Raw genomic sequence first — 13,517 nt, 5'->3', positions numbered from 1 at the left:
GAAATAGTGATAGCATTTCCTCTATCCCCTTTTCTCCAAATATTATGTTTGGAAAAATCAGCTATCATACATACACAAAAATAAAAATCTTAAATTTGTTTGTTGTTGTTGTTGTATGCTGTCGAGTCAGCCCCGACTCATAGCGACCCCTCCTTGGGTTTCCGAAGGCAGTATCACTACGGAAGTAGGATTGCCCAACCTTCCTTCCGAGGAGTGGCTGGTGGGTTTGAACCGCCAGCCTTCTGGTTCCTGTATTAAATAGAAAGACACGACCAATATGTGAATGGAGCCAAGCTAGTCCTTATCCCTAAGGAAAGAAGACTCTTCACCAGCCTCCTGCTTCCAGATCTTTGGGGATGTAGAAAGTGACCAATTGCTGGAGAAAATCCTGACACTTGGAAGTTTATCTGTGTCAAGAATTAAGAAAGGAGGACATAGGCAGGGATGTGGGTGAGGAGGGTTTGGGTATTAGAATAATAAAATCTCAAGAGGATGTCCAAGAGAGTGGAGGAAAAGGCATTAATGTCTTTTGAATCCATGCAAGTAAAAGTTGGAAATCATTTGTAATTTTTTTTTTTTTTAAACTGGACCTTGATTATTTGAATGCAATTCTCTAGAGAGCCTGAACTATGTGGGAGCTGTCTTTCATGTTACATGAATAAATACATTTGTTGTTTTAATCTTCCAAGCACCTAAATTGGATATGATCTTGATGGAGTCAAGTAATTTTAAAAAACTACTAATGTCATTTTCAGATTAACAAATGTAATAATTCCTCATTATCTTTTTAATTAAAATGATATACTTACTGCCATCAAGTCGATTCCAACTCATAGCAACCCCCTTGGGGTTTCCGAGGCAGTAAATCTTTAAGGAAGTAGATTGCCCCATCTTCCTTCCGCAGAACAGCTGCTGGATTTGAACCTCCAACCTTCTGGCTAGCGGTCAAATGCCTTAGGCACTGCACCACCAGAGCTCCTTTGAAATTATATAGCCCTATACAAAATGAAAGGAGCTCTAGTCAGCAGTTCAAGCCTAGCAGCTGCTCTATGGGAGAAAATTGAAACCATCTGCCTCCATACAGATTTACAGCCTTGGAAACCCTATGAAGCAGTTCTACTCTTGTCCAGATGAGGGTCCCTATGAGTCGAAATTGACTTGATGACAGTGGGTTATACAAAATGAAAGCACTCTGATGGCATAGTGATTATTCACTCTACTAAACAAAAGGTCAGTGGACATATAGACATGAAAGCTGAACAAGTGTGGAAAGGTAGGTGGGACTACATCCACGAATATATATGGGTTTGAAAGAGGATTTTTTACAGATGTATTTACATGCGCTGCAAATATATCCTTGAATATATAGAGCATACAGAGGGCAAAGTTATGAAAACTTAATATTAACCAAACACCTTGAGAGAATAAGTCACTGGGTCTAGGGGATGCCAAGGTTTTGGGAAACATCAAGGTCAATTGGCATAACATGTTTACAAAGACAATGTTCTGCATCCCACTTTGGTGAGTAGTGACTGGGGTCTTAAAAGCTTGTGCACCTATTAGTCCAAAGGACTAATGAGCCACATGAAACTCAGCCTCCACAACCCTTAGACCAGAACTAGATGGTGCCAGCTACCACTGCTAACCACTTTGACAGGGATCACAATAGGAGGTCCTGGATAGCGTGGGAGGAAAATGTGGAACAAAACTCAAAATAATTAAAAAAACTAGGTTTACTGGTTTCATAGAGACCAGTGGAATTCCTAAGGCTATGGCCCTTAGATATCCTTCAGGCCTGGAACTGAACTTACCCCCATGGTTCAACTTTTAGCCAAAAGATAGATAGGCCTATAAGGTGAACATTAACACCAGGGAAGTACCCACTTCTTAGAACAATCAACCATACATACGAGATCAAAAGGACAGCATCTGCCCAGCGATAAAGCTCAGAAGGCAGTTTTTGTTAGGTGCTGTCGAGTGAGCGCTGACTCACAGAAACCCTGTATACAATAGAACGAAATATTGCCCAGTCCTATGCCAGCCTCACAATCCTTGCTATACTTGAGCCCATCATGGCAGCCACTATGTCAACCCAACTTGTTGAGGGGCTTCCCCATTTTTGATGATCCTCCACTTTATCAAGCATGATACCCTTCTCCAGGGAATGGTCCCTTCTGACAACATGACCAAAGTAGGTGAGACAAAGTCTGGCCATTTTCACTTCCAAGGAGCATTCCAGCTGCAGTTCTTCCAGGACAGATTTGTTCATTCTTCTGGCAGTCCATGGTATTTTCGGTATTTTTCTGCAATACCACAATTCAAAAGCATCAGCTCTTCTTCAGTCTTCCTTATTCATTATCCAGCTCTCACATGCATATGAGGCAATTGAAAATACCATGGTTTGAGTTAGGCACACCTTAGTTTTCAAAGAGACATCTTTGCTCTTCAACATTTTAAAGAGGTCTTTTGCAGCAGATTTACCCAGTGCAACACAATGGCTGATTTCTTGACTGCTCCTTCCATGGGTGTTGGTTATGAATCCAAGTAAAATTAAGTTCCTGACAGCTTCAATCTATTCTCCATCATGATGCTGCTTATTGGTCCAGTTGTGAGGGTTTTTGTTTTCTGTATGTTCCTGTGTAAACCATACTGAAGACTGTAGCCCTTGATGTTTTTTAAAGATTACAGCCTGGGAAACCCTATGGGGCAGTTCTACCCTGTCCTATAGCATCACATGAGTTAGAATCAACTTATGGCAGTGGGTTTTGTTTGTGAGTTTTATCCCCTGTCAAGGAAAAAAAAAAAAAAAAAACCTCACTGCCATCTAGTCAGATCCGACTCATAGCCACCCCTCCTTGATATTATCTTTAAATTGGTAGAGCTAGAACTATGCTGTCAAATGCAGAAGCCACTAAGTACAAGTGGCTATTTAAACTTAATTAAAATTAAAAATTCATATCAGTCTCACTAGCCAAGTATTATTCAATAGCCACATGTGGCTTGGCTATCATACTAGATACTCCACTGCCATTGAGTTGATTCTGACTAACAGCAACCCTCTAGGACAGAGTAGAGCTGCCCCATAGGGTTTCTGAGGCTGTACATCTTTACAGAAGCAGACTGCCTCATTTTTCTCCCTCGGCGTTGCTGGTGAGTTTGAACCACTGAATTTTATGGTTAGTAGCCGAGTGCTTTAACCACTGTGCCCCCAGGGTTTCTTTAGTATTGGATAGTACACAGAAGCATTCTCTCACTGCAGGAAGTTCTCTTGGACAGGGCTGATTTAGAGGCTTGTTCAGATTCCTGTTCACTTATTTTGTCAGAGGCATACAATTATGGTTCTGGTTGTCTTTTTATAATATTAAATTTGTTCAGTCTATTCAGGTATTGTCAGCCTGATTCTTCTTTTATGAAGTTCACCATTCACCTTTCACCTAAGAGTTTTAGCAAATCCTTACCTCAATCCACTATTTCTAAACCATCACTCTTGCGTTTATTAACTAGAATTCTTCCATGAAGGAGAACTTCCCTTATCAACTCTGGTTATCCTAAGAACTGATCAGAAAAGGATTCTGTCTTTTCCTTTATTGGTATGTGTTCAGTATAACTAGGTGGAACCCTAAGAGTCTCCAAAGGTTACTAATTATTTTTTTTTCTTTAATATTTTTTATGTACACATGACTTTTTAACATAGCTAGTATTTCCATTTATTTCAAAAATTACTTTTTGGGGCTTAAAATGGCCCATCTTTGGCAGCAAGAGCCTGAGTTTCCTAGTGCTGCTGTAACACAAGTACCACAAATAAGTGGCATTAAAGAACAGAAATTTATTTCTCACAGTTTCGGAGGATAGACGTCTGAATTTAGGGCACCAACTTTAGGGGAAGGCTTTCTCTCTCTGTTAGCTCTGGGGGAAGATGTTTGTTTTAGATTCTGTAGCCCCACTGCTCCTAGGTTCCTGGGCAATATTCACATGGCATCCCCATTTATATTTGCTCCTATGTCTAATCTGCTCTTTTTATAACTCAAAAGTAATTAGGTTTAGGAGCACCCCTATACTGATATGGCCTCATTAAAATAATGAATAAAATACTATTCCCTTAGGTATATTGTTGCTGTTAGTTGCCAACTAATGGCAATCCCCTGTGTTACAAATTAGAACTGCTCCACAGGTTTTTATTGGTGGTCATCTCAACAGAAGCAGATAACTAGAACTGCCTTCCAAGGTATCCCTGGGTGGGTTTGAACAGCCAACCTTTAGGTTAGCAGTTGAGCAAAAACTGTTTGCGCCACCTAGGGACCTTGAGGTGCATTGTAGTAGCCTATAATTTTATATCAAGACATTCTGCTAATAATGTCACCTGTTCTTCGTTGCTGTCGAGTCAGTTCCATCTCATGGCAGTCTCATGTGTGCAGGGTAGAACTGCTTCACACAGTTTTGAAGGCTTTGTCCTTGCAGAAGCAGATTGCCAGGCCCGTCTTCTGAGATACTTCTGGCTGGGTTTGAACCACCAACCTTTCAGCTGGTAATCAAACACTTAACTATTTATGCCATCCAGGAACTCCCTGGAATTTATATAACTTCTTGGATCTGTGGATGTATAGTTACCATCAAATATGGGTGGAAAAAAAATTTATTTATTGTAGTAAAAAATGTATATAACAAAAATTGCCATTTTAATAATTTAATAAATACATACAGAATTCAATGACATTAATTACATTCACCATGTTGTGCAACCGTCACCACTCTCCATTTCCAAAAGTTTTACATCATCACAAACAGAAACTCAGTTTCCTTTAAGTAATTACTCCCCATTCTCCCTTCCTCCTAGTCCCTGATAACCACTAATAAAATTTTATCTCTGTGCAATTACCTAATCTACATATTTAATATAAGTGGGATCATACAATATTTGTCCTTTTGTATGTGACGTGTTTCCCTCAGTATAATGTTTTCTAGGTTCATTGGTGCATGTACCAGAACTTGATTTCTCTCTATAGGTGAATAATATTCCATTGTGTTCCACATTTTGTTTATCCACTCATCTGTTGATGGAAGAGTAAGCTGTTTCCCCTTTCCACTATCATGAATAATGCTGCAGTGAACATTGGTGTATATGTATCTGAGTCCCCACTTTTAATTATTTTGGGTTTATACTTAGGAATGGAATTCCTGAATCATATTGTAATTCTAAGAGCCCTGGAGGCTGAATGGTTATGTGCTCAGTTGCCAACTGAAAGGTTGGCAGTTTGAACTCACCCACCACACCACAAGAGGAAAGAGCTGGTGCTCTGCTTCTGTAAAGATTTCTCCCTAGGAAACCCTATGCGGCGACAGGCTACTCTATCTTACAGGGTTGTTATGAGTGGGAATCGACTCAATGGTATGCAACATGGTGATTCTATCCTTAACTTTTTGTGGAACTGTCAAATTGTTTTCCATAGTAGGTGCACCATTTTAGATTAAATTTGGAAATATTTAAATCGTTATTCTTTAAAATAATTTCCTGTCACCTTTTTCAGCTCCCTCCCCACAGCTCACTGCTCTTTTGTTTCTTTTTTTCCTCAATGTTTCATTTTTAATAGCTTCTATCACTATATCATCAGCTTCACTGACCTTTTTGTCATTCATTATCTGATCTGTTGTTAATACCATTCAATGCATTTTTTATCTTAGACTCTTTTTTTTTAGTTTTTATTGTGATTTGGGTGAAAGTTTACAGAGCAAATTCATTTTCCATACACTAGTTCACATACACTTTCTCTCATGACATTGACTGCAGTTTCCCACAATGCAATAATCCCTTCCCACTTCCTCCCCATAGATACCTGTTCCCTGTGTCCTTTCCTCCCATGCACTCCTGTTTCCCACACTATCTCCCTATGCATACACAGCCCTTCTATTCTCCCATGATTGATTTCTCCAAGGAGTGTATCTACCTAATGTAAATATTCAGCTCATATGTCTGTCTTTTGTTTGGCTGGAAGCCACAGGAGTGGGTTCACTCCAGACCTGAAGGGCAGCTAGGGGCCATAGTCTCAGGGGTTCCGCTAGGCTCTATCAGACCAGCAAACCTGGTTCCTTTTTTTTTTTTTTTTTTTTTTTAATGATTTTGAGTTTTGTTCCACATTGTTCTCCCACTCTATCTAGGATCTCCTACATAGATGCCCCTCCAAGTGGTTGACAGTGGTAGCCAGGCACAATCTTGTTCTTCTGGTCTCATGGTCATCTAGATTGAGAATCACATGGTGTACTAGTCCCTTGGACTCATTGTTTCCATGCGTCTTTGGTTTTCCTCATTCTTCTTTGCTCTGGATGAGGAGAGACCCATTGTTGCATCTAGATAGCTGCTTGCAAATTTTGAAGATCCCAGTCATTACTTGGCAAAGTAAGATGTGGAACAATGTTTTTGTGTAGTATGTTATGCCAATTGAGTTTGATGTCCCCTACGACCATGGTCCCAAGCCTACAGATCCAACTACTCCCTCCCTCCGGGTACCTGACTGTGACCCAGAAGTGATTACAAACTTTTCCCTTGTCAGCTCCACTACATACCCAGAAATTCTTATAGAACATACAAAGACACTTTTTGTCTGCCAGCCCTGTACATGGTCATAGCACACTCCTCCCTGCATAACCATATCTAATCATTCAGCCTGTCTACCCATCTATCCACCTGTATAATCAATGTTTGCCATCACTGACAACACAGTATTGTATGTGCAAAAAGGTTCATCTTTGTTCTCTGTACCTTCCATGTGCCTCTCTATGTCTTCCTCTTCCTCAATGCCACCATATTGATCACTCAAAATAACATTGCCCTTCCCTTCACCCAAATCAATACTTGTCTTAGACATATTTTTTATATGTATAAATTCTGTTTGGATCTTTTTACATCAATCATGTTTGCTTTATAATGCCTGTGTTGTTCTCTAGCTTCTTGATTACATGTAATAACTATTTAATTGTTTTTAGCAATTCTATCATCAATGTTACTTCTGAGTCTGTTTTGATTAACTGGCTTTCATCTTCATTGTGAGTTGTGTTTGCTTTTTTTGCATCCTAGTAATTTTGGATTAGATGCCAGATTCTGTGACTTTTCCCACAGTGGGTGCTGGGTACTCTTGTATTGAAAAATAAACCTCTTGAATTTTGCCTTGGCGCATACTTGGAATTAGTCTCATTATTTCCAGTCTTGCTTTTAACTTTCATTAGTTGGTGTTATTAGTTGGAGCTGTGCGTTAACTTGGCTGGACACAATTCTGTGTGGTATAAGCAGTTGTGACGTGGGTTATTCCCATGATGGGATCGGATGTATATGTTTTGAGCAGCCAATCCATTGAAAGGGAGTTTCCCTAGGGTTGTGGCCTGCTTCCAATATATTTATGGACATCCTGGGAAAAGAGACACTCTTTTGTGGATTGGGATCCTGCTGTGCTGCCTACAACCGTCCATGTCATTCGTTGGAATCAACAGCCAGTATACTGCCTGCCACCCTTGAGCTCGTCAGCCCCTGCAGCTGTGTGAGTTGGGAAAAGCCTCCAGCTTGACATTTGATCCAAGAACTCGGGTCTTGCCAGCTTCTATAAGTGTGTGAGCCATTTTCCTAAGATAAATTTCTCTTTTTCTATATGTATATATATATAAGCTTTACTGGTTTTGCTTCTCTAGAGAACCCAGCCTAACACAGTTGGAATTAAAGCAGCCTGTAATCTAAGGCCAGTTTATTTTCCACTACTGATGGAAAACCCTTCTGAGTACTCTACTGGGTAGATTGAGGCTGGTGGGAACAGCAACTACTCTCAGCCCTGTCAGAGCTCCAGAGATTGTCCTGCATTATCTTTTTGAGTGGTTCTTTTCCCAGCCTTAGGTTTTCTCACATGCACGTGCTAATCAGGCTTCAGCTGAAGGCTAGAGGAAAGGAGGAAAACCCTCTGCAGATCTCTGGCTTTCTCTTTGCATAGCTGTTTCTTCTCCAGTACTCTGCCCTGCGAACTCTACCACTGTGGCCTCCCTCCAGACTCCCAACTCTGTCTCCTCAATGCAGAGAGACCTGCAAGGACCTCAAGGCTTCACCTGAGTTCCCTTTTACTTTACTGTGGCCTGGAAACTTTCTCCAAGAATTAAGCTGGGCAATTATATGCCTCAACTCTCCCAAGCACCACGGTCCTATGCTGTCTATTGTAATGTCTGAAAATTATTATTTCATATACTTTGTTAATTTTTCTAGTTGTTTCAAATGGAAGTATAAATCCATTCCCTATTAATCCACTTGTTCAGGAACAGAAGTTCAAGACCATTGCTTTTTAAGCTAGGGTTTGAGTCACCGTTTCCTTTAAAATTTCCCAGTAGAACACTAAGACCAGTTTATTATATCACTATTATTTTTAAAGCCATTTTTCATTGGCTGTTATAATGTGGCTAATTCTTTAAATATTTGTTCCACATAGTTTTACTGAATGTCAAATACATGCAACCCGTATCAGACACTGTAAGTTTACTCAGTCAACACCCATTTCTGACCCCCCTGTCTTCTTCCTCTAGAAGCTGAGAAGCTAAATACTGCAAATCCCAACTTCCTTCATGGTTAGGGGTGGCTATGCAATACATTATGGCTAAAATAAGTCAATAGAAGAGTGATGAGGGGAGAAGGGTATAAACGTCCTGTCTTAGTTCTCCAGTGCTGCTATAACAGAAATACCACAAGCAGATGGCTTTATAACATGAATGTATTGTCTCACAGTTTAGGAGACTAGAAGTCCAAAGTCAGGGTGCCAGCTTTATGTGAAGGCTTCCTCTTTCTGTCAGCTCTGGAGGAAGTCCCCTGTCTCCTTTCGACATCTGTGGGCCCAGCATCCCTTGGAGATGTCCATGTGCCTTGGTATCAGTCTTCCACTGGGTCTAGGAGCTTCTCAGCACAGGGACCCTGGGTCCAAAGGATGTACTGTGCTCTTAGTTCTTCATTCTTGATGGTAGTAAGGTCCCTCTCTCCACTCACTTAACTCACTTTTCCTCTCATAAGATTCAATGCGTTACAGGACATACCCAGGTAATTTTCTCTTACATCAGATCAGGGCTGTGTCTGAATAAGGGGTTGCTTTCCACCCTGATCCCCTTACAAGTCATTGGATGATCACATCAGATTATATCATAGGGGATCATTATAGCAACCATAACTACCAAACCACTGAGAATCATGGCCCAGCCAAGTAGACACGTATTTTAGGAGGGCACAGTTCACTCAATGGCAGGTCCTTTGCCCTATCCCCTTTCTTCCTGGAACAAGATTTTTGGTGTTTGGGTAGCCTTTTTTTGTCCATGAGACACACACAAACACACACACACACACAAGATGAAAGGCAATATGCTAAAGTTGTTGTTGGTGGTGTTATGTGCCCTCAAGTCGGACCCGACTCATAGCAACCCCTCCTTGGGTTTCCGAGGCAGTATCACTATGGAAGTAGATTGCCCCATCTTCCTTCCTTCCGAGGAGTGGCTGGTGGATTTGAACCACCAGCCTTCTGGTTAGCAGTCAAGGGCCTTAGGCACTATGCTACCAGAGCTCCTGCTAAAGTTGGTAGAGTAAAAACAGAAAGAACTTAGTTCTTTATGGCATCACACAGCAGCTGGACCAGTACAAGCAGTGTCTACTCTGAACTTGTTATATGAGAAAAAAGAAAACCACATTTATCTCTTGGCCACCATCAATCAGCTTAACACATTCCTAACTGATATATCATAATATTAAGTAGTACAATGATACAAATATAAATGAAACCAAAATGAAAACAAAAACTGACTTTAGGATGCATACAGTGTGGAGAGACAAGTCATCTATATCAAGGACTATGGTATAAAGAAAAAGCTTCAAGTGCCACAAAAGCATCCTAGATACTAGGCTCTGGAATTCAGAAGTAGTTCATGTCCAACTCAGGGGTAACAAGGAAATCTTTCCAGAAGAGGTAGCATTTGAACCAAACCCTAATGCATGGGTGGAGAGAAAGCATGTTTTAGATGTGAGGAAGGAAATGAGAAAATAAATGGATGAAGGAAACACAGGCCATATAAGGGCAAACAAGTCATTCTTTTGCCTGAGATCGTTGTTACTTGCTGTTGAGTCAATTCCAACTCATGAGTGGCACAAATGTTTTGCACTCGACTACCAACCTAAAAGGAGCTCTGGTAGCATAATGCCTAGGGCATTTGACTGCTAACCAGAAGGCTGGAGGTTCAAATCCACCAGCCACTCCTTTGAAGGAAGGTTGGGCAATCTACTTGCATAGTAATACTGCCTCGGAAGCCCAAGGAGCGGTTGCTGTGAGTCACATTCCACTCCACAGCAGTGAGTTTGATTTTTTGTTGCTTTTTTTTTTACCAACCTAAAGGCTGGCGGTTCAAACTCACCTGGTGATTCCGTGGAAGAAAAAGACTAATGGTCTGCTTTTGTTAAGATTACAGCCAAGAAAATTTTACAGGGCAGTTCTACTTTGTAACACGTGGAGTCACCATGAGTGCCTGAGGTTATGGAAGGCAAAATTAGAGTCGAAAAATATACTGAGGCAATAAAATTAGAACTGAAAGATGGAAGGCCATTAAACATCAAATTTAAGATTTCTACAGTCAGTGAGTAGCCATCAAAGATCTTTGAGAGGTACAAAACAAAATGTGTATAAACTGTTGAATGGAACACCAATTTGCTAAAACTTTCACCAAAATCACAATTAAAAAATAAAGATCTTTGAGAGGAAAGTGCTATTAAGAAGAGTAATCTGTCATCAAAGGATAACAAGCAATTGGTTGAAAACTATGCTCTTTCTATCCTGAAGCATGTAATAAATCAAACATAACTCTGACCTGAATAAAAGGTTGTCAATTTATTTGGGCACAGTTATTATCTTATAGGGAGTCCCTGTTGTTATGTTGTTGTTGTTATGTGCCGTCGAGTTGGACCCGACTCATAGCGACCCCTCTTTGGGTTTCCGAGGCAGTGTCACTATGGAAGTAGATTGCCCAACCTTCATTCCTAGGAGTGACTGATGGGTTTGAACCACCAGGCTCTTGGTTAGAAGTCAAATGCCTTAGGCACTATGATACCAGAGCTCCCAGGGAGTCCCTAGGTGATACAAATCATTAACGTATTTGCCATTAAATGTAAGGTGGGGGGTTTGAGTCCAGTTAGAGGCACCTTAGAAGAAAGGCGTGGTGATATACTTGTAAAGAACAAGCAGAAACACCCAGTCCAGGGCGATGCACCCTCTAGATGAGTGAACTCAGCAAAAGGACAGCGTTTGCATAGAAAGAAATCTGGTCAGATGGAAATGCACAGCTAAAAAGGACACAGGGAAGTGGTAGTCACAGGGAGGATATGGGAGGAGAGCTTTTTTAACTGTTGGGATTGTAAGGGTCCAAAACCAAATGTGCATGAACTGCTGAGAGTAAAACAAATCTGCTTTGCAAATTTGCACCCAAATCACAATTTTAAAAAGTTAAAAGAAGAAGAAGAAGAAGAAGCCATTGAAAACTCTATGGAGCACAGTTCTCTGAAACACATGTGGTTTCCATGATTGGAATCCTCTCAACAGCAAGTGGTCAATATCTTATACAGAATCTCCTCTTTTAGGGAAGTTGTTTGATTGCAAAGATTCTTTCTTATGTGTGATATTGTTTTATGTCAACCCTGCTGAAATTCACTATCTAGTGTCCCTAAACAAGAGGCAACATATGGACAGTTCATCAGCTATATTTGCCTTCAGGAATAATTGTGTGAATTCCTTACAAGGATGCTATTGAGTTTCTTTAAACAAAACAGAGGAAAGGATTAGTAGAAAATGTCACCTTTTTTTTTCTTCCCCTTCACTTGCAGTATGTTTGAGGATGTTTTTACTTGCAGATGTTAAATGGGATTTTTCAGCTGTAGTCTCAGACTCTTGGTTCAGACTCCAATTGGAGGGCAATAGACTCCTTTCCCCACATGCTAAAGTGCACCATCCATGTAGAATTTATTAAGAGGTAGCTAACCCAGTTCTAAGACCTATAGCCCATCTTACATCTCCAGACCACAGAGATAATTAACTAAGAGAGTCACTCATTGAAGAAGTTGATCACAGGAAATGGGTGATTTTTTTTTTTTTTTTTTAAGGGAGTTGTTGGTCTAGACGTAAGGGGTATTCTTTTCTCTGTTCATGAAGCGAAGTGAGGAAGCTCCATTGGCCCCAGGGCTATCATGAGACTGGAGCAATGATTAGTGAGTGAGTTTTGGAAGATCTTGACCTATATCTTCTGGAGTTTAAGGAAGTCTGGAGACTGCTGCCTGGTTCATGCCTGGAAAAGTCTGAAAGCCAAAGGCTGGCTAGGGCTGCCTATGATGACAAAGCAAAGAGATAGCAAGCTGTCGTGAGCTTGGCCTGTACTTCCAGAATTTGGCACTTTCAGAAGTAGCCAAGTAGAGAAGTCTTTTTTTAAAAAATTATGATTTGGATGAAAGCTTACAGAGCAGATTGGTTTTCTATTCAACAGTCCACACACATTCTGTTTCGTGACATTTACTGCAATCCCCACTCTGTAACAGCATTCTTCCCACTTCCTCCCTGTGCCCACCTCTTCCCTTCATCCTTCCTTCCCATCCCCTCCCCCCTTCCTAGCTCTATCCTTGGGCAAACGCTGTCCTCTTGATCTCATATGCTTGATTGTTCTAATGAGTTCATAAACCGAAAACCAAAACTAAACTCACTGCCCTCAAATTGATTCCAACTCATAGAGACTCCCCATTGGGCTTCTGAGGCAGTAAATCTTTATGGAAGTAGATTGCCCCATCTTCCTTCCACAGAGCAGGTGGTGGGTTTGAACCACTAACCTTCTAGTTAGTAGTTAGATACCTTCAGCACTGTACCACTAGAGGTCCTTAATGAGTGCATACCCTCCTTAATGAGTGCATACTGTTCATCTTATAGGTCTATCGTTTGGCTAACAATTGAGTCATGGAAGTAAAGTTCATTTCCTAGCTTGAAAGGTGTCTAAGGGCCATAGTCCTGGGAGTTCCACCAGTTTTCATCAGACTAGTGAGTCGGGGACGACTCGACGGCAAACAACAACAACAACAACAGTAAGCCTAGTCCTTTTTATAATTTTGAGTCTTGTTCTACATTTTCTCCCACTCAATATGGGAGCTTTTATTGTGATACCTTTCAGAGCAGTCAGCAGTGGTAGCCAGGCACCATCTAGTTCTCCTGGTCTCAAGGCTATGGAGGCTGGGGTTCATGTGGTACATTAATCCTTCGGACTAATTGTTTCCTGCATTTTTTTTTTCCTTAACTTTTCTTTGCTCTGGATGGGGAGTGTGATAGTTGAAGATGTGTCAACTTGGCTGGACTCCAGTTGTGAGTGGTGGTTCCCATGATGGATCACATGGCTGAGTTCTAAGCGGCCGGTCTGCCTAAGGGGAGTTTCCCCAGGGGTGTGGCCTACCTGCAATGCTATCCCAGGGACAAGCTGGAAGAACGGCATTCCGGACTATA

The sequence above is a fragment of the Orycteropus afer genome, unplaced genomic scaffold, assembly GCF_000298275.1.
Source record: "Orycteropus afer afer isolate SDZICR_OR568_19922 unplaced genomic scaffold, OryAfe1.0 scaffold00062, whole genome shotgun sequence".
NCBI lineage: Eukaryota > Metazoa > Chordata > Mammalia > Tubulidentata > Orycteropodidae > Orycteropus > Orycteropus afer.
Note: the sequence above shows the minus strand (reverse complement) of the source record.